The sequence below is a fragment of the Stegostoma tigrinum genome, chromosome 23 (assembly GCF_030684315.1).
Source record: "Stegostoma tigrinum isolate sSteTig4 chromosome 23, sSteTig4.hap1, whole genome shotgun sequence".
NCBI classification, from domain to species: domain Eukaryota; kingdom Metazoa; phylum Chordata; class Chondrichthyes; order Orectolobiformes; family Stegostomatidae; genus Stegostoma; species Stegostoma tigrinum.
In genome coordinates this window covers 1,654,661-1,680,989 of record NC_081376.1, presented here as the reverse complement: position 1 = coordinate 1,680,989, position 26,329 = coordinate 1,654,661, and the positions used below count along the sequence as shown (strand labels likewise).

The 26,329-nt window shown below is 46.1% G+C and overlaps 1 long non-coding RNA gene across 2 annotated transcripts in view; it reads left to right on the top strand.

Annotated features, from left to right (window-relative positions):
• LOC125462515 (uncharacterized) overlaps window positions 1-19,077 on the top strand; it is a 227,177-nt gene extending 208,100 nt beyond the window's left edge. Inside the window, exons 14-16 of one of the 2 annotated variants that reach the window (XR_009447099.1) lie at window positions 13,191-13,276; window positions 13,795-13,886; window positions 18,882-19,077. This is a non-coding gene — a long non-coding RNA (uncharacterized LOC125462515). Of the gene's footprint in view, window positions 1-13,190; window positions 13,277-13,794; window positions 13,887-18,842 lie in introns of both variants that reach the window. The other variant, XR_009447100.1, reaches the window with a different exon arrangement.
• Window positions 19,078-26,329: the final 7,252 nt, after the last annotated feature.

Sequence of the window (26,329 nt, the reverse complement as noted above, 5' to 3'; positions counted from 1 at the left end):
CTGTATATAAGAATTGTCTCTGACATCTCCTTTGAACTTTCCCCCTCTCACCTTAAATACATGCCCCCAGTTTTAGACATTTCAAATCTGGGAGAAGGGTTACAGTCAGAATCTATCTCTGCGGGTCATAAATTTGTAGACCTCTATCAAGTCCTGTACAGCTTTTCAGCCATATGCTTTCTGAACTGTCCTTTTAAGCTGACATGCCATGTTCAGGAATCTGTGCACAAGCACCCCAAGATCACACCATTGCTCTGACCTTCCTAGTGCCCTGGCATCCATTGAAAGATTCCTTGCCTTGTTCGTCCTTCCAAATTGCATTACCTTCCACTTATCAGTGTTAACACTCCATCTACCACGGACCTGCCCATTTGACCAATGTGTAACTTTGGATTGAACTTGCTGTATTTTCCTGGACCCCACGAGCTTCTACCTTCTTTGCCAGGCTCTCATGTGGGACCTTGTCAAAGTCTTTGCTGAAATCTGTTTTCACTGCATCAATTCCCATCTACACACTCCATCACCTCTTTGAAAGGATCATCCTGGTTTGTGAGGCATGATCTCCCTCTGACAAAGCTATGCTGACCGTTGCTGATCAAACCCCGCTTCTTTAAATGGAAATTAAGTCTGCCGTTCAGAATTTTCTCCAATATTTTCCTATCCACAAATGTGATACTCACCGGTCTGTAATACTCTGCTTTATGTTTGTCACGCATTTTGATAAGTGGAACTATGTTACCTGTTCCCCAGTCCTTTGGTACTTTTGAAAGCTCTGTATCAGGGTGAGTGAAATTTCTTCTCTCATCGCCCTCGGCATCCTGGCATACACCTCATCCAAACCTGGGATTTGTCTAATTTTAAATTCACCAAAAGATCTAACATCTCCCCAGTCTCTGTTAATTCTGCTCAGGAATTGTGTGCCCACATGCTCCTTCTCACATGTAAAAGCTGATGTGAAGTTCTCGTTTAACAGCTGACAATTGCTCTCCAGTTCAAACCATACATTTGCCTCTTCATCCCTCATGAGACCTGGTTTTCTCTTTCCCTCTGAGACACTTGTGGAAGATTTTGAGATTCTCCCTAATCCTAATCTTGGTCACCAGCGTTCTATTGCCCTCTATTTGTTCTCTTAATTGCTATGACAAGATCCCCCTGCACACTATACATCATCATCATGGTGGTTTCTTGCAGATGTGGATGACACTCTCCCACTCTCAGGCCGAATCTATTGGTGGCTGCACAGACCGATGCAGCTACGGTAGGTTCTGTTGCACTCAGGGCAGAAGGCAGTCGTGGGAAGGGGCGAGGGAGGTGTTGGTGTGGCTGCATGGCTTCCGCTGCTTCCAAAGGCAAGCCTCAAGGTGTTTGATGCCTTCCCAGGTGCTCTTCAGGCTTTGGACCATCTTCGGCCAGTGATTCCCAGGTGTCTGCAGGAATGTTGCACTTCACCAAATAAAGAGATACATAAATAGGGCTAACAGTCAGAAATTTTTTTCCCCTGAGTTGAAGTGTCCACTATTAGGGGGCATGCATTTAAGGTGAGAGGGGCAAGTTCAAAGGAGATTTGAGGGGCAAATATTTTACACTGAGAATGTTAAAAGTGTGGAATACTTTGCTCGGGGTGGTAGTGGAGGCAGATACGATGAAAGCATTTAAAAGGGACATTTAGTAAAGCGCACGAATATGCAAGGAATGGACCGCTATGGATCAAGGACAGGCAGAAGAGATTATTTTATTTGTTGCCATGTTTGGCCCAACATGGTGGGCCAAAGGGCACATTCCTGTTGCTGCAGTGTTCCAAGTTTTATGCTCACCTGTGTCATGTTTGCGAAAAGTAGTATTGGGAAGAATTTTTGAGAAGCGTTTGGGAATATTATTTCATGTAAGGACAAACGGGATAAGGATTAGGTGACACAGCACAAACAAATTTTGGAGCCCATGATGAATCATAGGGACCTCACAAGCACCAATGATCAGAGGGATCTTAGGATCTTGATGTTTATGCCTGCTGATCCCCCAATGTAAAGTAGTTTGGAAGGCATATTGGACACTTGTTTTTATTACACTTCAACTCAGGGGAAAAAAATTTCTGACTGTTAGCTCTATTTATGTATCTCTTCATTTTATAGACTTCTATCAAGTCTTCCCTCAGCTTCTACCGCTCCAGAGAAAACAAACCGAGTTTTTCCAGCTTCTCCTTCTCGTTCAAACTCTCCAATCCAGTCAGCGTGCTGGTAAATCTCTTCTGCACCCTGTCCAAAGCCTCCACATCCTTCCTGTAATGTGGCGGCCAGAATTGAATGCAATACTCTGAGTGCGGTCTAACCAAAGTCTTGTAAAGCTGCAATGTGACATCCTGACTCTTGCACTGAGTTCCCCTATGAATGAAGACAAGCATGCAATATGCCTTCTTGACCACCCTATCTACTTGCGTGGCTACTGTCAGGAAGTTATGGTCTAGGACCCCAAGATCCCTCTGGACATCAATGCTGTTTGGGGTCCTGCCATTAACTGTATCCCTTTCCTTAACAGTTGGTCTCCTAAAATGCAACACCTCATGCCTGCCCAGATTAAATTCCATCGGCCATTTCTCCGCTCGTGTTTGCGATAGATCTGTATCTTGCTGTGTCCTTTGACAAGCTTCCATGCTGTCCACAAGTCCACTGGTCTTTATATCATCTGCAAAATTACTAATCCCCCATCTACATTTTCAACCAATTCATTTGTATACACCACAAACAGCAGAAGTCACAGTATGGATCCATGCGGAACACCACTAGTCACTGACCTGCAGCCTTTAAAATAGCCTTCCACCAGTGAGACAGCAAGAACTGTCACTGCTGGAATCAGAGTTAACCAAGTGTGGAGCTGGAGGAACACAGCAGGTCAGGCAGCATCAGAGGAACAGGAAAGCTGACATTGCTGATGCTGCCTGGCCTGCTGTGTTCCTCCAGCCCCATTCTGTGTTATCTTTGTTAGCCTTCCACCACTACCGTCTGCCTTATATGGGCAGGCCAAATCACCATGGATCGCATGGATCTTAATCTTCTGGATGAGCCTACCATGAGGGACCTTGTTGAAAACCTTACTAAAATCCATGTAAATGTTATCAACTGTTCTACCCTAATTGATCACCCTTGTCACCTCCTTGAAAAGTTCACTTGAGTTACCAAGACACAACCTCCCCCGCAAAATGCCATGCTGGCTGTCCCTTGTTATTCCATACTTTAGAGACATGAGACACTCACCAGTCTGTAGTTTCCTGGGTTATCGCTATTTTCCTGCTTGAACAGAGGAATGACTTTATCCACTTGCCAGTCTCCGGAACCCCTCCAGTGCCTAGCAAGGATGCCAGGACCTATTCAAGGCAGTGTGTTGACACATTTGTGTAATGATTGTGTTTTGTTTTAGCCCTAACATTTAAAGCAGTGCAAGAATGTCTTTGGGCAAGGTGTGATGAGACTGAGCCTTCATACAATTGCAAGATGTTGAAAATTTGCCATTATTTATTAAAACACTGATAAATTTCCATGAAAATTATGACCTTGATGTCGAGACTATTTTAAAATGAGAAAAGGGTAGTCTTTACAGTGGAAGATACTTCAAGGATCCCCTTATTACTAAAGAATACAGGGAGGAATTAAACACATCACTACCACACCATCACTACCATGAGAGAAGTAGCAGTAGACAATCTAATGGAGTGAAAGCAGATTGGACTCCTTGCCCTGATGGTATACATTCTGTGATTCGCAACAAAGGAACTTCAGAGTTGGTGTGTGCATTGATTGTACTTTCCAAAAAAGATTTAGATTCAAGAGAAGCATCTGAGGGCTGGAAAACTGCCGATGTGACATCCCTATTTAAAAAGGAGAGAGACAAAAAGAAGATAACTATGGATGTGAGTTTGCGCGCTGAGCTGGAAGGTTAGTTTTCAGACGTTTCGTCACCATTCTAGGTAATATGATCACTGAGCCTCTGGTGAAGCGCTGGTGTTATATCCCACTTTCTATTTATCTGTTTAGGTTTCCTTCGGTTGGTGATGTCATTTCCTATGTTGGTGATGTCATTTCCTGTACTTTTCCCAGAGGATGGTAGATTGATTTGGAGCCAATGTGTTTGTTGATGCAGTTCCAGTTGGAATGCCATGCTTCCAGGAATCCTCATGCGTGTCTCTGTTTGGCTTGTCCTAGGATGGATGTGTTGTCCCAATCAAAGTGGTGTCCTTCCTCCTCTATATGTAAGGATACTAGTGATAGTGGGTCATGTCTTTTTGTGGCTAGTTGATGTTCATGTATCCTGGTGGCTGCCTTTCTGCCAGTTTGTCCAATGTAGACTTTGTCACAGTTCTTGCAAGGTATTTTGTAGATGACGTTCATTTTGCTTGTTGTCTGTATAGGGTCTTTTAAGTTCATTAGCTGCTGTTTTAGTGTGTTGGTGGGTTTGTGGGCTACCCTGATGCCAAGAGGTCCGAGTAGTCTGGCAGTCATTTCAGAAATGTCTTTGATGTAGGGGAGAATGATCATGGTTTCTGGGCCCGTTTTGTCTGTTTGTTTGGGTTTGTTGCTGATTTCTTTAAACAAGGCAGGATTTGGGTGAAGTATTTTGGGAAGTTACTTGAGGACGAATCTGCAGCAGAATAGTCGGATACGTCCAGAAAAGGAACTGGGAGAGTAAAGGCCAGTTATATTCCGTTTTGGGTGAAATTTATGATCGACAAGCCTGGAGAACCCTGGATCTTGAGGAATGTTCAGGACATGTTCATGACAAGTGCGAAGGGAGAAAATGAATGGATGACTAGTGACGTATAAAAAATAAGTGTGAAGAAACAGTGGTGGCCAAGATTGGAGAGAATATCAAGATATTTTACAGGTATATCAAGCAGGAGAATAACCGGGGAAAGAGTAGCGCCAATTAGAAACCGGGGTGTACACGGGGTGATGGGGTAATCTGTGTTCGGAACCGAAGGGCATTGATACAGGAGACAAGTCCCTCCCATCTGTCCTCCCTTAAAGGAGGAGCATTCAAGTCTATAAAGCAGGAAGATGCAGTGTGAAATTGAAATTATTGGCTGTTTTAAAAGTGAACAAATCCCCATGCCCAGATGAGTTGTTTCCAAGACTGCTGTGGGAGAAGAGAAAGAAAATCTCTTCAGAGGAAAATCTGAGGAAACAACGTGTAGAGCTGGATGAACGGAGCAGGCCAAGCAACATCAGAGGAACAGGACAGCTGATGTTTCGAATCTGGACCCTTCTTCAGAAATGGGGCAGGAGAAGGGGATTCTGAAATAAATATGGAGAGAGGGGGAGGTGGATCGAAGATGGATAGAGGAGAAGATAGGTGGAGAGGAGACAGATAGTTCAAAGAGGTGGGGATGGAACCAGTAAAGATGAGTGCTGGTGGAGGGGTTAGAACATAGAACAATACAGCGCAGAACACGCCCTTTGGTCTTTGATGTTGCACTGACCTGTGAACTAATCTAAGCCCATCGCCCTACACGATCCCGTGATCATCCACATGCTTATCCAAGGACTGTCCCTAATGTGGCTGAGTGAACTACATCGGCAGGCAGGGCGATCCACTTCCTTACCACTCTCTGAGTAAAGAACCTGCCTCTGACATCTATCTCAAATCTATTATCCCTCAATGTGTAGCTGTGCCCCCTCATACAAGCTGACGTCATCATCCTCGGAAAAAGACTCTCACTGTCCACCCTATCTAATCCACTGATTATCTTGTCAGTTTCTATTAAATCCCCTCTTAACCTTCTTCTCTCCAATGAGAACAGACCCAAGTCCCTCAGCCTTTCTTCATAAGACCTTCGCTCCAGACCAGGCAACATCCTGGTAAATCTCCTCTGCACCTTTTCCAATGCTTCCACATCCTTCCTGTAATGGGATGACCAGAACTGCACGCAATATTCCAAGTGAGGCCGCTCTAAGTACACCTTTTAATATACCAGTGTATAGTACATCAGGTCCAGGATACCTCTCGACCTTTAGCCCCATTAGTTTCCCTAGCACCTTTTCTCTGGTGCTATTTCCTGTCTTCTTTTTGCCCCTTGTTAATTCAGTAATTTTGAGATGGTATTTGTGTCTTTTGCTGTGAAGACTGATATAAAGTATTTATTTGTCTCATTTGCCATTTCCTCATTCCCTATTATTATTTTTGCAGCCTCCATTCTTGAAGGGATCTGTGTTCACTTTGACCTCTTCCTTCATTTTCATTTGTTTAAATAAACTCTCATTGTCTGTTTCTTTTCTCTTTCCCGGCTTTGAAATCTTTCCTTATTTCTGGTTTACCACTAACCTTGGGCACTGACTGTTGAATTGGCAGAACATTGGAGAGAATGCTGAGGATATGGAAGTTTTGGTCTGATAAATAGTACTCAACATGGTGCTGTTGCCCCCGCTCCTGCTGAGGTCTCTCCCAGTTGAAATGCCAAATGGGAGCCTGCCCATGCTCTACACAGCTGCCCTGCAGCATTAAATGGCTGGAGGCAGGACATCGGGCACCCTCGTGGATGGAAGTTCTACCTTGTACAACTCCTGGCCACTGAGAGCCGAGAAGAGTCTGAAGTTGCTGATGGCTGGTCCCCGACTAGAGGTATGGAGTATTGAGGGTTGCTAAAAGGTTGGATGAGAGTTTAAGGGCGTGAAGTGCCTCGGATCAGGCCAAGGGGCCTTATTGATTGTAGCCCAAGGTCCTTCAGGATGTCAAAACCGAAATGTTGCATTTTCCAGTGAAATTGGAGGCATTGAGCTGAAATTCTCATGAGGGAGCACTGAAAGACATGCATTATTTCTGAGTACCACCCTCATTAATACTGATTCCCTTTTTATACCTACCAAACAGAAACTAGATGCTGAGAATTACCGAAATGAAATTCTGAGTGGGTGTGTGGTGCTTCCACATTGCTCAATACTCCTCTGGGCCTCCAACTTGGGCACTAGTTACCAGCATCTGCAGCCACACCCTTCAGTAGCACCCCATGTCCACAGTTTTGACATGTGGCATGTTCCAGCCTCAGCACATCTCAGATCTGCTTTCAGTACTCTTCTGTACTTCATTGCTGCATTCTGGATTGCAGCAGCCCCGCTCATTGCAGTGCTACTGCCAGGGCACTTCTGGATGCAGGGACAGGCACCCATTCGTGTATTGGGCCACGTTACACATCAGGTCACCTTGCTTGAGCTCTCCACTCTCATTTTGTCCCTGCATGAATGCCAACAGCTCCTCTGCCTTGTCTTCATTTGCCTTGTCTTTTTATGGGTTGCCCCCTCTGCCACATCTCACAGATTCATAATGCTACTATGTTGATTAACTTTTTGGCATCAAGACAAAGCCAGACAGCTTGTCATGTTTGTCAGCAGTTATCAATCAAAGGAGTGGATGTGTTGCCGTTCAGCACCGTGATATGTTGATCTCACACCTGCAGTATGTGCCAGCTGCAGAAGCACAGAACACATTGCATTGTCTCCAGCCTCATGGTCATGCATCAGGTTCTGAGGGGAATGGTCTCCAGTCAAGCGAGGCAGTTTCAGGCAGCAGATCTAGGTAACTCCAGGGCATTGTCTGATATCACTCGAGGGGCTTGAATGCAATCAGTTGGCTGCTCAGGATGACCATGGTCAGGACACTTCACTGTTGTGAGAAGTCAAACGTTAGACACCTCACTAACTGTGTTGGCTCTTTCTGCCCTACTTGGGCTGGTTTCCTGGAATGAAACAAAGGTAGGGTTTGAGTGACAGGAAATTAGCTGGTGCATTTGTTAGTGCTCATGTATGTTTGGGAAGGGAGGTGAGGTCTCCTGGGTGAGAGCAAGAGGCACAGAGAACATACAGGATTAATAGCCTTGGGGCCTCAAGTAGACGAGAGCAAGCGAAGACAAACATTGAATGCTTTGGTGAGAATGGTATTACGTGAGCTGTGCTGAAGGGTGGTGCAGAATTAGAGAGATTGTGAATGTGAGGTAGCACTGACCAGTGAGGCTCTTCTTCTGTTGGAGCAGAGGTCACTGATCTTGCAGCACTGCTGGATGGTTCTTTTGGTGGTTGAGACTGCATTGACACTGGACAGCCTCAGATCAGTCTGGCGGTTCTTGTGTGATGGCCTCCTGTGCTTGTCCTTGGGCAACAGGACAGTCCTCCACTGCACCGATCCATCCACCAGGACCTCCAGGTCCCCAACTGTAAAAGAAGATGCTAATTTCCCCTTTCCTGCCCTGTCTGGGGCAAATGCTGTGAACTGTACAAGGCAGTTCTGGATTCTGAGCATTTTACTCGTCCACAATAGCCTTTAAACATGTCACTAGTGCCAGTAATACCGGGATGTTCCAGTTACGATGATTGGGAGAACTAACTAGCGCCAGCTGAGAGAGGCACTATAGGAGCATTGTTGCTAGTTATTGAATAGGTTTGCAACAACAGTGAGAAAATTTGTTCGGTCTTTTGGAGAGATACTGTCCTTGCAGTGCAATGAAAATGACACTCAAGTGATTCATTCCAGTGTTTTAGACCTTAAGATTTAAGAACAGAATTAGGCCATTCAGCCCATTGAGTGGGATCCATCATTCTCAACCCCATTCTCCTGTGTCCTTACTAAGCAAGAACATACCTATCTACCTGAAATCCACTCCCACTTGGCCTCCACAGCTTTCTGCATCAATGAGTTCCACAGATTCACAGCTTTCTGACTGAAGAAATTCCTCCTCATCTCCTCAGGTCCTGGTCTCTCCTACTAGTGGAAACCACATCTCCATGTCAATTCTATCCAGGCCTGACTTCCCTTCAGTGTGACACCCTTCATCCTTCTAAACTCCATCGAGTTCAGACCCAGAGTTCTCAGTCACTGCTCACATGACAGTACCTTCATCCCCAAGATTATGGTTGAGAACCTCCTCATGACCTTGACAAAGGCCAGCACATCCTTCCTGAAATAGATGGCCAAAAACTGCTCTTAATATTCCAAATGCAATATGACCAGAGCCTTACACAGCCTCAGCAATACATCTCTGCTCTTGTATTTTTGCCGTCTTGAAATGAATGCTAACATTGCATTTGCCTTCCCAACTGCCAACTGAACCTGCATGTTAAAAGAATCCTGAACTAGGGCATCTTTGTGCTTCAGATTTCTGAAGCCTTTCCCCATTTAGAAAATAGCCTATGCCTCTATTGCCACTTCTCTACAGACTCTCTGTGACCTCCCCACTTCCTCAACACTACTTGCCTCTCCACCTATCGAAATGTCATCTGCAAACTTAGCAACAACCCCCTATGGACAACAATACCATCAGTTCCTTTGTCCAGATTGCTAATGTATAACGTGAATGGCTGTAGTCTGAACTCTGATGACTGCAGAACTCCTGTAGTTGCTGGCTGCCAGCCTGAAAAAGACCCTTTTATTCCCACTCTCTACAATCTGCCAGTTAGCCGACCCTCTATCCATGCCAGTACCTACTTGCTAACACCATAAGCTCATTTTTTATTTTGAAGCCTCCTGTGTGGCACCTTGTCAAAGGCTTTGGGGAAATCCAAAGAGATAAAGTTCAATGGCTCTCTTTTGTTTTTACTCACTTGTTACATTCTCAAAGAATCTAACAGAGACCTTCCCTTGACAAAGTTGTGTTTTCTCAGCCCAATTTACAATGTATTTCCCAGTATTTCCCAGCATTCTCTGGTCTCATCCTTAATAATGGACTCTAAAATCTGACCCAATGACCAGCGCCAGGCTAACAGGTCTATAATTTCTCGTCTTTTGCCTCCCTCTGTTTTAAACAGGGGTGTTACATTTGCCATTTTGCACTCATTTAGGACCCACCCTGACTCCAGTAATTCCTGAAAGATCACCAATGCCTGTATGGTCTTCTCACTTATCTCCTTCAGAACTCTGGGGGGGCAGTCCATCTGGTACTTGATAGGCAGTTAAACTACTTTTGAAATGTCGTCACTGATGTAGCATAAGAAAACATGTCGTATTTGAAACAGTCAGAAGTGAAGAAATATGGAATAATACAGAAATAATAAATAGTAAAAATAATATGAAATTCTGAATATAAAGAAATATAAAATCTTCAGTCCCTTGCGAGTGGGGACATACAATCAGGAGATGCAGAGTCATATGGAGCCTACCAGGGAGGAGGCAATTCTGGAACTGGTGTTGTGCAACGAACGGGATTTAATCAGGGACCTCAAAGTAAAGGAGCCATAAGGAGGTAGTGACCATAATGTGATAAGTTTTAATCTGCAATTTGAGAGGGAGAAGGGAGAATCGGAAGTGTCAGTATTATAGTTGAACGAAGGGATCTATGGAGCTATGAGGGAGGAGTTGGCCAAAGTTCAATGGTTCAATACCCTCACAGGGATGGCAGTGGAACAACAATGGCAGGTATTTCTGGATATAATGCAAAAGGTGCAGGATCAGTTCATTCCAAAGTGGAAGAAAGATCCTAAGGGGAGGCAGGGGCGGCTGTGGCTGATGAGGGAAGTTAAGGACTCTATAAAGATAAAAGAGAAGTATAACATAGCAATGATGAGTGGGAAGCTGGAGGTCTGGGAAGCTTTTGAAGAGCAACAGAAGATAACTAAAAAGGCAATACGCAGAGAAAAAAGTGAGGTACGAAGGAAAACTGGCCAAAAATATAAAGGGGGATAGTAACAGCTTTTTTAGGTATGTGGAAAAAAAAGGTTAAGACTAAACTTGGGCAGAATTTTCTGAAGACAGAAATGAGTGGATTTATTATGGGGAACAAGGAAATTGCAGAAGAGTTGAATAGGTACTTTGTATCTGTCTTCATTAGGGAAGACACAAGCAATCTCCCAGATGTAATAGTGGCTGAAGGACCTGGGGTAATGGATGAACTGAAGGATATTTATATTAGGCAGGAAATGGTGTTGGATAGACTGTTGGGTCTCAAGGCTGAGAAGTCTCTGGGACCTGATGGTCTGCATACCAGGGTACTTAAGGAGGTGGCTCTAGAAATCGTAAACGTATTGGTAATCATTTTCCAGTGTTCTATAGATTCAGGATCAGTTCCTGTGGATTGGAGGGTGGCTAATGTTGTCCCTTTTCAAGAAAGGAGGGAGAGAGAAAACAGGAAATTGTAGACCGGTTAGCCTGATGTCAGTGGTGGGAAAGATGCTGGAGCCAATTATAAAAGATGAAATTACGACTCATTTGGACAGCAGTAACAGGATAGGTCAGAGTCAGCATGGATTTACGAAGGGGAAATTGTGCTTGACTTATCTTCTGGAATTTTTTGAGGACATAACTATGAAAATGGACGAGGGAAAATGAGTGGATGTAGTGTACCTGGACTTTCAGAAAGCCTTTGATAAAGTCCCACATAGGAGATTAGTGAGCAAAATTAGGGCACGTGGTATTGGGGGCAAAATACTGACTTGGATTGAAAATTGGCTAGCTGACAGGAAGCAAAGAGTAGTGATAAACGGGTCCCTTTGGGAATGACAGGCGGTGACCAGTGGGATACCACAAGGTTCGGTGCTAGGACCATAGCTGTTTACGATATGCATTAATGATGTAGATGAAGGTATTAAAAGAAATATGAGCAAATTTGCCATTGACACAAAGCTGGGTGGCAGTGTGAAATGTGAGGAGGATGTTATGAGAATAGAGGGTGACTTGGACAGGCTCGGTGAGTGGACGGATGCATGGCAGATGTTGTTTAATGTGGATTAATGTGTGGTTATCCACTTTGGTGACAAGAACAGGAGGCAGATTACTATCTAAATGGAGTCAGGTTAGGTCAAGGGGAAGTACAACAAGATGTAGGTGTTCTTGTACATCAGTCAATGAAAGCAAGCATGCAGGTACAGCAGGCAGTGAAGAAAGCTAATGGCATGCTGGCCTTCAAGAGGAATTGAGTATAGGAGCAAAGAGGTCCTTCTGCAGCTGTACAGGGACCTGGCTTAGAAGGATGAGAGGGGGTCTGATTGAGATGTATAAGATTATTAAAGGATTGAACACTCTGGAGGCAGGAAGCACGTTTCTGCTAATGAGTGAGTCCAGAACCAGAGGACATGGTTTAAAAATAAGGGACAGGCTATTTAGAACAGAGTTGAGGAAAAACTTCTTCACCCAGAGAGTAGTGGATATATGGAATGCTCTGCCCCAGAAGGCAGTGGAGGGCAAGTCTATGGATACTTTCAAGAAAGAGATGGATAGAGCTCTTAAAGGTAGTGGAATCAAGGATTATGGGGATAAGGCAAGAACAGGACATTGGCTGTGGATGATCAGTCATGATTATAATGAATGGTGGTGCTGGCTCGAAGGGCCGAATGGCCTACTCCTGCACCTGTTGTCTATTTTAAAAGTTAATTGTATAAGTATGATGAAGACGGTCCCATATTTCTGGTGTTGGCAGCTTGTTCAGATAGGGAAAACATGGTTGATCTTGATTCTGCTCCTGTTTGTTGCACAGAAGCCTGTTCTCGCAACAATTCTTGAATGTTGATGGGACGTTGAAACGCAGGTAGATTATCGTGATCACTTGTTGAAAATGGATAGCAGCTAGTAGTTCTCTTTCCTCTCAACCAGTGACCAGTCGGCAACGGTCAAACAGTACGTAACCCAGAGGACACAAGCTCCTCTGAGACATGATGTCAGTTAAATCTCATGAATAACAACCTGCAGATGGACTATCTGTAGATAAAGCACAGTATTAAATCTCACATATACTGCTCTCAACCATTTTAATTGAAGTGTTTATCACTCGTTGCATAGAAACAGATCACAAACTGAAATGGCGTACGCGCAAATACCAACATACAAGTTCTATATAGTGACATTTTGTTAAAAATTGTATTGATAAAATGAAAGGGTGAAGTTTCATCTTCACAAATCATATTAAGATGCTATAGAAATCTATGGAAGTGAGAAATTTGTTTTTTGATTCAATACATGTCTGACAAATGACAATTCAAAGAGATCTTTGTTTCAGCTGGAGTGGGTAGTGGAGTCGATCTCATTCGGGGCATTTCAGTGACTATCAGACAGGCGAATGGATGGTAATATAAGATAGGGGTGGAGGTTAGATAGACCTGAGGTTTAGGGTAAAAGTTCGGCACAACATCGTGGGCTGAAGGGCCTGTACTGTTCGATGTTCTATGTATCTTATGCTGTATTCAAATCAGTAAAGTCAGTCAGTGACATTCTGCAATTTCCTTTTCCAGGGGTATGAGTGGAAGAATCAGAGTTCCTTCTTTGACAATTGGCTTGATGTGTCTATCCAAGCGTCACCTGGAGGAAAAATACAAGTGTAAGTACTAAATCTATCATTGCTGATACACATGTAAACTGTAGGTTTAACAAACTAGCACACAATAAACTGACAAAAATTATACACCAGATGTTTACTGTATTCTCATAATCTCTGTGATGTCTGGTGAGGGTGCAAGTGAGAAGGCTCTCTGCCAGTAAGTTTGAGTTAAGGCAAAGTTGCATCATTACTTCAGTTATTTATGCTGTAAATGAAGTATAACAGTGATGCGTATATCCCATGCATTATGTTCCTATTGTTCAGTGTGTGTGGACCGATTGATCAAATGGAATTTTTGATTATTCAGCACATTCCTGGTACCACAGGTGCTGTTTAACAAAAGGTTTGCTGTATTAGTATATTTCTGTATTTAGTCACTGCCACTGTGAATGTTAAGTCATAACTCAGTCTGTGCAGAATCTGCACAGTGCATTCCTGCTACATAAATGATGCACTACATATGTATGATGCTATTGTTTCTCAAAGACACTAACTTCAGCAGCTGTTTTTGTTACCAGTAATGTATCATCATTAGAAGACTGGGAAAAATATTCAGAAGTGCTGTATGACTCTGCTGCTCACTTGCAGCAGGGAGAACACTTAATGTGAGGTAATGTTTTTGCCCATTCGTTGTGCTGTTTGTCAACAAAGTATCTCACAAACTAATGTGCATATTTCATTGAAAGCTGGTATGTACGGGTATGGTCAAAGGAAGAACTAATTAGTTTTTGCCAGATCCAGATTTATTTCTCTTTTTTTAAAGCAAAAGTTAAAATTTGTCAGAGAGGCAAATGATCAATTTTCTGGAATATTGTTGATTGGTTTAGAATGCTGTGGATTGTGTCAGCCCTGATAATAGAATTTGTCATAACTATCAAAATATGAGCAGATTTTTCAGAGCAGACGATCAAATTGGCCTGCAGTTTTCTCAGTGAGACGGAAGCTTTTAAGAAAAGGATTTATGTTGTCAGCCTTGCATTTACAAAGAATCAGTCAAGTGGAGAAATGCCTCAGAGAAAAGCTGTGTAATTATAGACTCATGGATGTTTGTTGCACAGGAGGAGGCCGTGCAGTCCGTAGTTCCAGCACTGCCCAACAAAGATCTGTCTACATTGAACTCACAGTACATTGATTAACTTTTTGATTGTTTGGCCCATGGCCCTGGAGCCTACGGCAACACAAGTGAATATCTAAATACTGCTTAAATATTCAGACACTTTGTGAATCAGTCACACTTTCAGTCAGTGAGCTCAGGACTCCCACCACACTGGGGAAAATAGGTTCTCCTCAACTCCCCTATTAGCTTTCTACCTGTGAACTTCAATCTGTGCCCCCTGTTTATTAACAATGTCAACTAATGGAAAAAGCAGCTTCCAGTTATCCTTTCTATGCCCTTCAAAATCTTAAACACCTTTACCAGGTCCCCTTGTCTGCTCCAATCTTGGCATCGGTCAGATGGGCAGGTCAGTGGCAGCTTGGTATAGCCTGAAAAAGGAATAAGATAAGACAGTACATAATGTGACAAAGCCTGTCGTGCCCGATGGAGGTCAGCAACGGCAGTCAGCAGTGAAGTCCACTGGCAAGGATGGGCGGGTCTTAGCCCAGCACATGTGAATACGAACCGTCATGGGGGATGCCCAGTTCAGAGTGTCTGCAAACTTGTGGCTTAAGAAAGGACTGTAATGTTTGAGTTTTTAAACATTTATTTATTCTACCTGTCTCCCTCTCACTCTCATGCTCTGTTTCTACATGTCTATCTCTCTGTCTCTGTCTCTCATAGTCTATCTCTCTGTCCTCCTCTCTTTCACTGTACTCTCTCTGTTCTTTCTCTCCCTCTGTTCTGTCCTGTGTCCCTCTCCTTGTCTCTGTCCTGTCTCTCTCACTCTCCTCTCTGTGTCCTCTCTCTCGGTCCTGTCTTTCTCTCGGTGTTCTCTGTCCAGTCTCTCTCTATCCGTCCCCTGTCTCTACCCTCTCTCTCGGTCCTGTCTCTGTCCTCTCTCTCTTTCTCTCCATGTTCTCTCTGTCCCCTGCCTCTCTCTCTCTCTCACTCTCTGTGTGCTCTCTGTTCGTCTGTCTTTCTCTTTCTGTCCTCTTTCTCTGTCCTGTCTCCGTGTCCTCTCTCTCAATCCTGTCTCTCTCACTCTCTCTCTGTCCTGTCTCCCTCTCTCTCCCTGTGTCTCTGTGTCGTGTCTGTGTCCTGTCTCCCTGTCTCTGTCCTGTGTCTTTCTCTCTGTCTCCTCTCTCTCTCTCGCTTTTTCTCTCCGTGTTCTCTGTCCCGTCTCCATGTCCTGTCTCTCTCTCTCTCTCCCTGTCGTGTCTGTGTCCTGTATCTCTCTTTCTCTGTCCTGTCTCTACCCTCTCTCTCCGTCCTGTCTCTCTCTGTCCTGTCTCGCTCTTTCTCTCCGTGGTCTCTCTCCCTGCCTCTCTCTCTCTGTCTGTCCTCTCTTTGTCTCTCTCACTCTCTCTGTTCCCTCTCTGTCCTGTCTCCGTGTCCTGTCTGTCTCTCTCCGTCCCGTCCCTCTCGGTCCTGTCACTGTCTCTGTCCTGTGTCTTTCTCTCTCTCTGGGTCCTGTCTCTCTCCCTCTCTATCCGTCCCCTGTCTCTGTCTGTCCTCTCGATCCTCTCTCTCCCTTGTCTCTGTCCTGTGGCTCTCGCTCTCTCCGTGTCCTGTCTCCGTGTCTTCTCTCTCTCTCCTGTGTCTGTCCTCTCTCTCTCTCTCTCCTGTCTGTCCTGTCTCTGTGTCGTGTATCTCTCTGTCCCTCTCTCTCTATCCGTCCCCTGTCTCTGTGTCTCTCTCCCCCCCCCACCCCCGGTCTCACTCTCTGTCTGTCCTGTCTCCGTGTCCTTTCTCTGTTCTGTCTGTCTCTCTCTGTTCTCTCCCTCTCCCGTTCTCTCTCTGTCTGTCTCTCTCTCTCTCTGTCCTCTCTCCCCGTGTCTGTCTTTCTCTCGGTGTTCTCTGTCCGGTCTCTCTCTCTGTCCTGTCTCGCTCTTTCTCTCCGTGTTCTCTCTCTCTCTCTCTCTCTCTCTCCCGCCTCTCCATCTCTGTCTGTTCTCTGTCCTGTCTTTGTCTGTCCTCTCGATCCTGTCTCTGTCCTGTCCCTCTCGTCTCCGTCTCCGTGTCCTGTCTTTCTCTCTCTTTCTGTCCCCTGTCTCTGTCCTGTCTCCCTGTATCTCTGACCTGTCTCTCTCTCTCTTTTTCTGTCATGTCTCTGTCCTGTGTCTCTGTCTCCATGTCCTGTCTGTCCTCTCTCTCCCTCCCCCTGTATCCCCGTCTCTCTCTGTCCTGTCTTTGTCTGTCCTCTCGATCCTCTCTCTCCCTGTCGTGTCTGTGTCCTGTAACTCTCTTTCTCTGTCCCACTCTCTGTCTCCCGGTCTTGTCACTCTCTCTGTCCTCTCGATCCTCTCTCTCCCTCTCCTTGTCTCTGTCCTGTGGCTCTCGTTCTCTCCGTGTCCTCTCTCTCTCCTGTCTGGCGTGTATCTCTCTGTCTCTCTCTCTCCCCCGTCACACTCTCTGTCTGTCCTGTCTCCGTGTCTCTCTCCCCCCCCACCCCAGGTCTCACTCTCTGTCTGTCCTGTCTCCGTGTCCTTTCTCTGTCCTGTCTCTCCCTGTCCCTGTCTCTGTCCGGTCTCTCTCTGTTCTCTCTCTCCCTCCCCCTGTCTCTGTCCTGTCTCGTTCTCTCCCTCTCCCTCTCTGTGTTCGCTGTTCTCTCTCTGTTTCTCTCACTCTCTCTGTTCTCTCTCTGTCCTCTGTCTCTGACCTGTCTCTCTCTCTCTCTCTCTCTCTCCCTGTGTCTCTGTGTCGTGTCTGTGTCCTGTCTCTGTCGGTCCTGTCACTCTCTCTGTCTGTCCCCTGTCTCCGTCCCGTCTCTCTCTCTCTCTCTGTCCTCTCTTTCTCTCCCTCCCCCTGTCTCTGTCTGTCCTCTGTCTGTTCTCTCACTCTGTGCTCTGTCTCTCTGTCCTGTCTCTCACTCTCTGTCTGTCCTGTCGGTCTCTTTCTCTCTCTCCTGTCTCCGTCTCACTCTGTCTGTCGTGTCTCTGTCCTGTCTGTCTCTCTCTCCCCCGTCACACTCTCTGTCTGTCCTGTCTCGTCTCCGTGTCTCTCTCCCCCCCCGGTCTCACTCTGTGTCTGTCCTGTCTCTATCTCTGTCTGTCCTGTCTGTCCTGTCTCTCCCTCCATCTGTCTCTCTGACCTGTCTCCCTGTCTCTCTCTCTCTTTCTCTCCGTGTTCTCTCTCTGTCCTGTCTCCGTGTCTCTCTCCCCCCACCCCCAGTCTCACTCTCTGTCTGTCCTCTCTCCCTGTCTCTCTCTCCCTTCATCCTCCCTCTCTGTCCTGTCTGTCTCTCCTCTCTCGGTGTGTCCTGTCTCTCTCTCTCTCTCTCTCTCCCTGTCTCTGTTCTTTCTCTCCGTGTTCTCTGTCCTGTCTCCCTGTCTCTATCTCTGTCTGTCTGTCTCTCTGACCTGTCTCCCTGTCACTCTCTCTTTCTCTCCGTGTTCTCTCTCTGTCCTGTCTCCCTCTCTGTCCTGTCTGTCTCTCCTCTCTCTCTCTGTGTCTGTCCCCTGTCTCTGTCCTCTCGATCCTCTGTCTCCCTGTCCTGTCTCTCTGTATGTCCTCTCTCGCGCTCTCTGTTCTGTCGCTCTTTCTCTGTCCTCTCTCCTGTCTCCCTGTCTCACTCACTCTCTGTCATGTCTGTGTTCAGTCTCTCTTTTTCTTTGTCCTGTCTCCCTGTCTGTCCTGTCGCTCAGTCCCGTCACTCTCTCTGTCCTGTCCCTCTCTCGGTCCTCTCTCTGTTCTGTCGCTCTTTCTCTGTCCTGTCTCCGTGTCCTGTCTGTCTCTCTGCCCTGTCTCCCTCTTTCTCTGTTCTCTCTGACCATCCTCTCTGACGTCTCTGTCCTGTCTCCCTCTCCTCTCTCTGTCGTGTGTCTCTCTTTCTCTCCGTGTTCTCTCTCTGTCTGTCCCCTGTCTCTCTCTCCAATCTCACTCTCTGTCCTGTCTCTGTGTCTCTCTCTCTCTGACCTGTCTCCCTCTCGTGTTCTCTCTCTGTCCTGTCTCTCCCTCTTTCTCTGTCCTGTCTCCCTGCCTCCGTCTCACTCTCTGTCCTCTCTCTCCTTGTCTGTCCTCTCTCTCTTTCTCTCTCTGTCCTGTCTCTTGTGTGTCTTTCTCTCTGTGCTCCCTCTCTATCTCCCTGTCTCTTTCTCTCGGTGTTTCTTCTCTGTCTGTCCTCTCTCTCTCTCTCCCTGTCTCTCTCTCCGTCCTGTCTCTCTCTTCTGTCTCACTCTCTGTTCTCTCTCTCCCCCTCCCCCCCCACCCTCTCTGTCTCTCATGCTCTCTTGTTGTCTGTCTGTCTGTCTCTCTCTCTGTCGCTGGAAAGAAGAAATTAGCTCAAAAGTTAAGAGGGATACGGATAGTTCAGCCTTTGGATTGTTAGTGAAGAATAGAAAGTGGGATGTTGCGGGCACTAAGTTGGGCGATCCCCGTAATGTTGATATGAATTCAGCAGTTAATTTTGAGATTCTTGTTGAAATTCTTTTGACCTTGTTTCCTTTTTGACATTGCCCTGGTTTGCAGAGCTCAGAGCAAGAGATTTTCTTTACTTCTTACCTGCAGCAGAGGCCTATGAAATGCTGTCCGAGAACTGTGACCTCCACAACTCCTTCGACCACACGAGCACATTTGTCCAGGAACACACACGGACTGACATTGAAGAACTATTGGGATAACAATACTCAGCGTGGGACTGGGAAAGACAGCATGTACAAACAGAAAACAGCTGTAAATAGTGTCCAGAGGTGAAATAAAGTTCTAAAGCAAAATTAATCGCTCTTTACTTGTGTGCTCATTGTATTCAGAACAAAATCAACAAATTAATAGCACATAGGTAGACAGGCATGATTTTATAGCTATTACAAAGACGTGGTTAAAGGAGATCAACACTAGAGGTAAATATGGAGGGCTACGTGACATCCCAAAAAGACAGGCAGGCAGGGAAACTGACTGTAAGCGATGAAATTACTGTGAGAACAAGAAACGATCTTCGATCGGAAGATGTAGAATCCAATTTTACTTATTTGTTAACGGGAGGAGGACATCACTAGCTCGGCAGTGTTTATTGTCCATCCCGAATTGCCCAGGGGTCAATTCAGAGTCAATCATATGGCTGTGGGTCTGCAGTCACATGTAGGCCAGACCATGTAAGGATGGCAGTTTCCTTCCCTAAAGGACATCAGTGAAGCAGTTGGGTTTTTCTGACATTTGGCAATGGATTCATGGTCATCATTAGATTCTTCATTCATGATTTTCTTTTATATTCAATTCAAATTCCACCATCTGCTGTGCTGGGATTTGAACACAGGTCCCCAGAATGTTATCTAAGTCTCTGAATTAACCATCCAGCAATAATACCACTCGGCCATTTCCTCCCCCATCTTGGAACAAGAAAACCTGTAGCGGACTCCCACTTGGGAAAAACACTGAACCAGGAGCTTCTTAAACGGGGTGATCGCCTCTCCTTATGTTTTAAGATAGCTATGAATAATCAGGACCTTGTGGGAAGGTGCTAAATTTGGGGAGGGAAAATTACATCAGTATTAGGTAGGAGCTGAGCAGTATTAACTGGAAGGAGCTTTTATTGAACAATTCGACATTTAATATGTGTGGGTTATTTAAAGACATTCTGATCAGCGTTCAGAACTGGCCTATTCCAGGGAAGGAGGAATGACAAGGATGGCAATCTAAGGACACACGGACATAAGAAATAAAGCAGGAGTAGGTCATCTGTCTCTTCCAGCTCACTCCGCCATTTAATAAGGTCATGGCTGATCATTTTGCAGACTCAGCTCCACTTACCCTCCCAAACCCTCAATTCCATTCCTGTTCAAAGATCTATCTGTCTTGGCCTTTAAAACATTCAACCAGGGAACCTTAACTGTTTCACTCGGCAGAGAATTCCACAGATTCACAAGCCTTTGGATGAAGAAGCTCATCCTCAACTCAGTCTGAAATCTGTTCACCCTTATTTTGAGGCTGCGTCCCCTAGTTGTACTTTCACCCATCAGTGGAAACAACTTCCATGTTTCTTTCCTATCTATTTCTTTCATCATTTTAAAAGTTTCTATTAGATCATCCCTCATTCTTCTAAATTTCCCTGAGTGCAATCCTAGTCTACTCAATCTCTCCCCATACAGCAACATTTTCAATTCTTGAATCAACCTCATGAACCTCCTTTGCACCCCATCCAGTGCCTGTACATCCTTTCTCAAGTGAGGAGGCTAAAACTGCACAAAGTACTCTGCATCTAGCCTCACCAGCACCCTATAGAACTGTAGCATACCCTCCTGATTTTTAACCTGCATCACTTTAGCAATGAATGACACTATTCCATTTGTTGTCTCAATTACCAACTGCATCTGCAAACTTTTTGTGCTTCATACACAAGGCTGCCCAGCTCCCTCTGCATAGCAGTGTGCTACAATTTTTCACCATTTAAGTAATACTCCATTTTGCCATAATTGCTACCAAAATGGATAGCCTCACATTTACCATCATGGCACTCCATCTGCTAGACCCTTGTCCATTCACTTAAACTTTCTGTATCCTTCTGCAGATTTTCATTGTTCTCTTCACACTTTCGCTACCTCTCATTTTAGTGTTACCTGTGAACTGTAATAGAACATAGAACAATACAGCACAGAAGAGACCCTTTGGCCCTCAATGTTGCACCGACCTGTTAACGATTCTGAGCCCATTCCCCTTCACTATCCCAGCAACATCCATATGCTTATCCAAGGACTGTTTAAATGCCCCGAATGTGGCTGAGTTAACTACATTGGCAGGCAGGGCATTCCACACCCTGACCACCCTGAGTAAAGAACCTGCCTCTGACATCTGTCTTAAATCCATCACCCTTCAATTTTTAGCTATGCCCCCTCGTACAAGCCGACATCATCATCCTAGGAAAAAGACTCTCGCTGTCCACCCTATCTAATCTTTCTCTGATCATCTTGTATGTTTCTATTAAAGCCCCTCTTAGACTTCTCTCCAATGAGGACAGACCCGAGTCGCTCAGCCTTTCTTCATAAGACCTTCGCTCCAGACCAGGCAACATCCTGGTAAATCTCCTCTGCATCTTTTCCAATGCTTCCACATTTGTCCTGTAATGGAGTGACCAGAACTGTACGCAATATTCCAAGTGAGGCCACACTAGCGTTTTGTACAGTTGCAGCATGACATCACGGCTCTGGAACGCAATCCCTCTACCAATAACACCTAACACACCGTATGCCTTCTTAACAGCACTATCAACATGGGTGACAACTTTCGGGGATCGATGTCCATGGACACCAAGATCTCTCTGCACATTCACACAACCAAGAATCTTCACATTCACCCAGGGTTCTGCCTTCCTATTATTCCTCCCAAAGTAAGTCACCTCACATTTATCCGCATTGAACTCCATTTGCCAGACTTCAGCCCAATTCTGCAGTTTATCCAAGTCTCCCTGCAACCTGCAATATTCTTCCACACTGTCCACCACTCCACTGACTTTAGTGTCATCTGCAAACTTACTCACCCATCCACCTATGCCTGCGTCCAAGTCATTTATAAAAATGACAAACAGCAGTGGTCCCAAAACAGATCCTTGAGACACACCACTAGTAACTGGACTCCAGGCTGAATATTTTCCATCAACCACCACTCGTTGCCTTCTTACAGAAAGCCACTTTCTAATCCAAACTGCTAAATCTCCCTCAATCCCGTGCCTCTGTGTTTTCTCAAATAACCTACCATATGGAACCTTTTCAAAGGCTTTACTGAAGTCCATTTGCGCCACGTCAATTGTCCTTCTCTCATCCACATGCTTGGTCACCTTCTCAAAAAACTCTGAGGTTTGTGAGACACGACCTGCCCTTGACAAATCCATGTTGACTATCTCAAATCAAATTGTTGCTTGCTGGATGATTTTCAACCCTATTTCTAAAACTTTTCCTACAACAGACGTAAGGCTCACAGGTCTATAATTGCCTGGGTCAACCCTACTGCCCTTCTTGAACAAGGGCATAACATTTGCAATCCTCCAGCCCTCTGGTGTTAAACCTGTAGACAATGAGGACTCAAAGATCAAAGCCAAGGGCTCCACCACCTTCTCCCCAGTCTCCCAGAGAATCCTTGGAAAAATCCCATCGGGCCCAGGGGATTTATCTACCTTCACACCTTCTAGAATTGATAACACCTCCTCCTTACTAACCTCAATCCTTTCGCGTCTAATAGCACGTAGCTCAGTCATCTCCTCTCCAATACTCTCCTGTTCCTCAGTGAAAACAGATGAGAAATATTCATTTAGCACCTCTCCAATCTCCACCGGGTCCACACACAACTTCCCACTTCTGTCTTTGACTGGCCCTATTCCTCCCCTAGCCACCCTTATATCCCTCACATACCTATAGAAAGCTTTAGGGTTGTCCTTTATTCTACCTGCAAATGACTCTCATGACACCTCTTTGCTCTTCTTAACTCTCTCTTTAAATCCTTCCTTACTAATCTAAACTCTCCATCGCATCAACTGAACCATCTCATCTCAACATCACATAAGCCTCCCTCTTCTGCTTCACAAGAGATACAATTTCTTTAGTAAACCACGGTTACCCTACCTTATCACTGACCCCTGCCTGACAGGGACGTACCTATCAAGAACACGCAATATCTGTTCCTTAAACCAGCTCCCCATTTCGATTGTCCCCATCCCCTGCATTTTGCTACCCCATTCTTTGCCTCCTAAGTCTTGCCCAATTATAATTGCCTTCCCCCATCTGTAAGTCTTGCCCTGTGGCATGTTCCTCTCCATTTCCATTGCTAAACTAAATGTAACCGAATTATTGATAATGGGAACTACAGATGACAGAGAATCCAAGATAATAAAATGTGAGGCTGGATGAACACAGCAGGTCCAGCAGCATCTCAGGAGCACAAAAGCTGACGTTTCCGGCCTAGACCCTTCATCAGAGAGGGGGATGGGGTGAGGGTTCTGGAATAAATAGGGAGAGAGGGGGAGGCGGACCAAAGATGGAGAGAAAAGAAGATAGGTGGAGGGGAGAGTATAGGCGGGGAGGTAGGGAGGGGATAGGTTCCAGGGAAGACAGACAGGTCAAGGAGGTGGGATGAGGTTAGTAAGTAGGAGATGGAGGTGCGGCTTGGGGTGGGAGGAAGGGATGGGTGAGAGGAAGAACAGGTTAGGGAGGCAGAGACAGGCTGGACTGGTTTTGGGATGCAGTGGGTGGTGGGGTCGAACTAGGCTGGTTTTGGTATGCGGTGGGGGAAGAGGACATTTTGAAGCTGGTGAAGTCCACATTGATACCATTGGGCTGCAGGGTTCCCAAGCGGAATATGAGTTGCTGTTCCTGCAACCTTCGGGTGGCATCATTGTGGCACTGCAGGAGGCCCATGATGGACATGTCATCTAAAGAATGGTATACTGCATCCATTGTACCCGGTGTGGCTTCCTCTACATTGGGGAAACCAAGCAGAGGCTTGCGAACCGCTTTGCAGAACACCTCCGCTCGGTTCGCAACAAACAACTGCACCTCCCAGTCGCGAACCATTTCCACTCCCCCTCCCATTCTTTAGATGACATGTCCATCATGGGCCTCCTGCAGTGCCACAATGATGCCACCCGAAGGTTGCAGGAACAGCAACTCATATTCTGCTTGGGAACCCTGCAGCCCAATGGTATCAATGTGGACTTCACCAGCTTCAAAATCTCCCCTTCCCCCACCTCATCCCAAAACCAGCCCAGTTCGTCCCCTCCCCCCACTGCACCACACAACCAGCCCAGCTCTTCCCCTCCACCCACTACATCCCAAAACCAGTCCAACCTGTCTCTGCCTCCCTAACCTGTTCTTCCTCTCATCCATCCCTTCCTCCCACCCCTAGCCGCACCTCCATCTCCTACATACTAACCTCATCCCACCTCCTTGACCTGTCTGTCTTCCCTGGACTGACCTATCCCCTCCCTACCTCCCCGCCTATACTCTCCCCTCCACCTATCTTCTTTTCTCCATCTTTGGTCCGCCTCCCCCTCTCTCCCTATTTATTCCAGAACCCTCACCCCATCCCCCTCTCTGATGAAGGGTCTAGGCCGGAAACGTCAGCTTTTGTTCTCCTGAAATGCTGCTGGACCTGCTGTGTTCATCCAGCCTCACATTTTATTATAACCAAATTATGGTCACTGTCTCCAAAGTGCTCACCTACCACTAAATCAAACACCTGGCCTGGTTCATTGCGAAGTACCAGATCCAGTGTGGCCTCCCCTCTTGTCGGCCCTTCGACATACTGTGTCAGGAAACCCTCCTGCATACATTGGACAAAAACGCACCCATCCGACGTACTAGAGTTAGAGCATTTCCAGTCAATGCTGGCGAAGTTAAAGTCTCCCAATGACCACCCTGTTCCTTTCACTCCTGCCCAGATTCGTTTTGCCAATCCTCTCCTTCACATCCCTGGAACTTGGCGGAGGCCTATAAAAATCTCCCAGCAGTGTGGCCTCTCCTTTCCTGTTCCTGACATCAGCCCATCCCACCTCAGTAGACGAGTCCTCCTCCAAAGTTCTTTCAGCCCCCGTTATACTGTCCTCGACAAACAAAGCCACACCTCCCTCTCTTTTACCACCTTTCCTGATCTTAATGAAAGATCTGAACCCTGGAACCTGCAACATCCATTCCTGACCCTGCTCTATCCATGTCTCCGAAATGGCCACAACATCGAAGCCCCGGGTACGTATCCATGCTGCAAGCTCACGTCGCTTATTCCGGATACTCCTGGCAGTGAAGTAAACACACTTCAATTCAGCTTGCTGTTTGCCAGCACACTCCTGTGACACTGAGATCCTGTCCATGTCCCCTCTACTCTCTTTCTCCTGTGTACTGGAACTACTCCACAGTTTCCCATCCCCTTGCTAAGCTAGTTTAAACCCACCCGAACGGCACTAGCAAATTTCCCGCCCAGGATATTAGTGCCCCTCTGGTTCAAGTGGATACCGCCCTGTTTGTCGAGATCCCACCTTCCCCAGAATGAGCCCCAACTGTCCATGTACCTGAAGCCCTCCCTCCTGCACCATCCCTGCAGCCACGTGTTCAGCTGAAATCTCTCCCTGTTCTTTGCCTCCCTATCATTTGGCACGGGTAACAAACTCAAGATAACCACTCCGTTTGTTTGAGCTCTCAGCTTCCACCCTAGCTCCCTGAAATCCTGCCTGGCATCCCTATCCCTCTTTCTACCTATGTCGTTGGTACCTATGTGGACCACAGCTTGGGGCTGGTCACCCTCTCCCTTCAGGACCCCAAAGACACGATCCGAGACATCACGGACCCTAACACCTGGGAGGCAACACACCAACTGTGAGTCTCTTTTGTTCCCAACAAACCTTCTATCTGTCCCTCTAACTATTGAGTCCCCAGTGACTAACACTATCCTCCCATACCCCCTTCCCTTCTTTGCAAGAGCAACAGACTCTGTGCCAGAGACCTGCACCCCAGTCAGTATTGAGGTAATCCCTCATTGTAAGGAGGTCAGAATTGAGGCAGTGGCAGATATTTCGAGGGTCAGTACTAAGGCAATGCAGAACCATCAGAGGGTCAGTACTTAAGGAGAACTCTATTATCATAAGGTCAATACTAATGGAGTGTCACATTGTCAGTGGTTCAGTCCTGAGGAATCACCTCATTATGAGAGGGTCAGGACTGAGGCAGTGTCTCATTGTCAGAAAGTCAGTGCTGAGGCAGTGGCACATTCTCAGAGGGTCAGTATTAAAGTTTAGAATTGAGGGAGTGTTATACGTTTATGTCACTCTGACAATGAGGCACTGCCTCAGGAATGAGCCTCTGACAATAAGGCACTTTCTCAGTTCTGAGTCTCTAACAAGGAAGCACTCCCTCAGTGCTAACCCTCGAACAGAGCTTCAATACCTCTGAATGGACCCTCTGTCAATGAGGCACTCGCTGAGTACTGACCCTCTGACAATGTTCCAATAGCTTACTACTGGCCTTCTAATCAGGTGCCCCCAC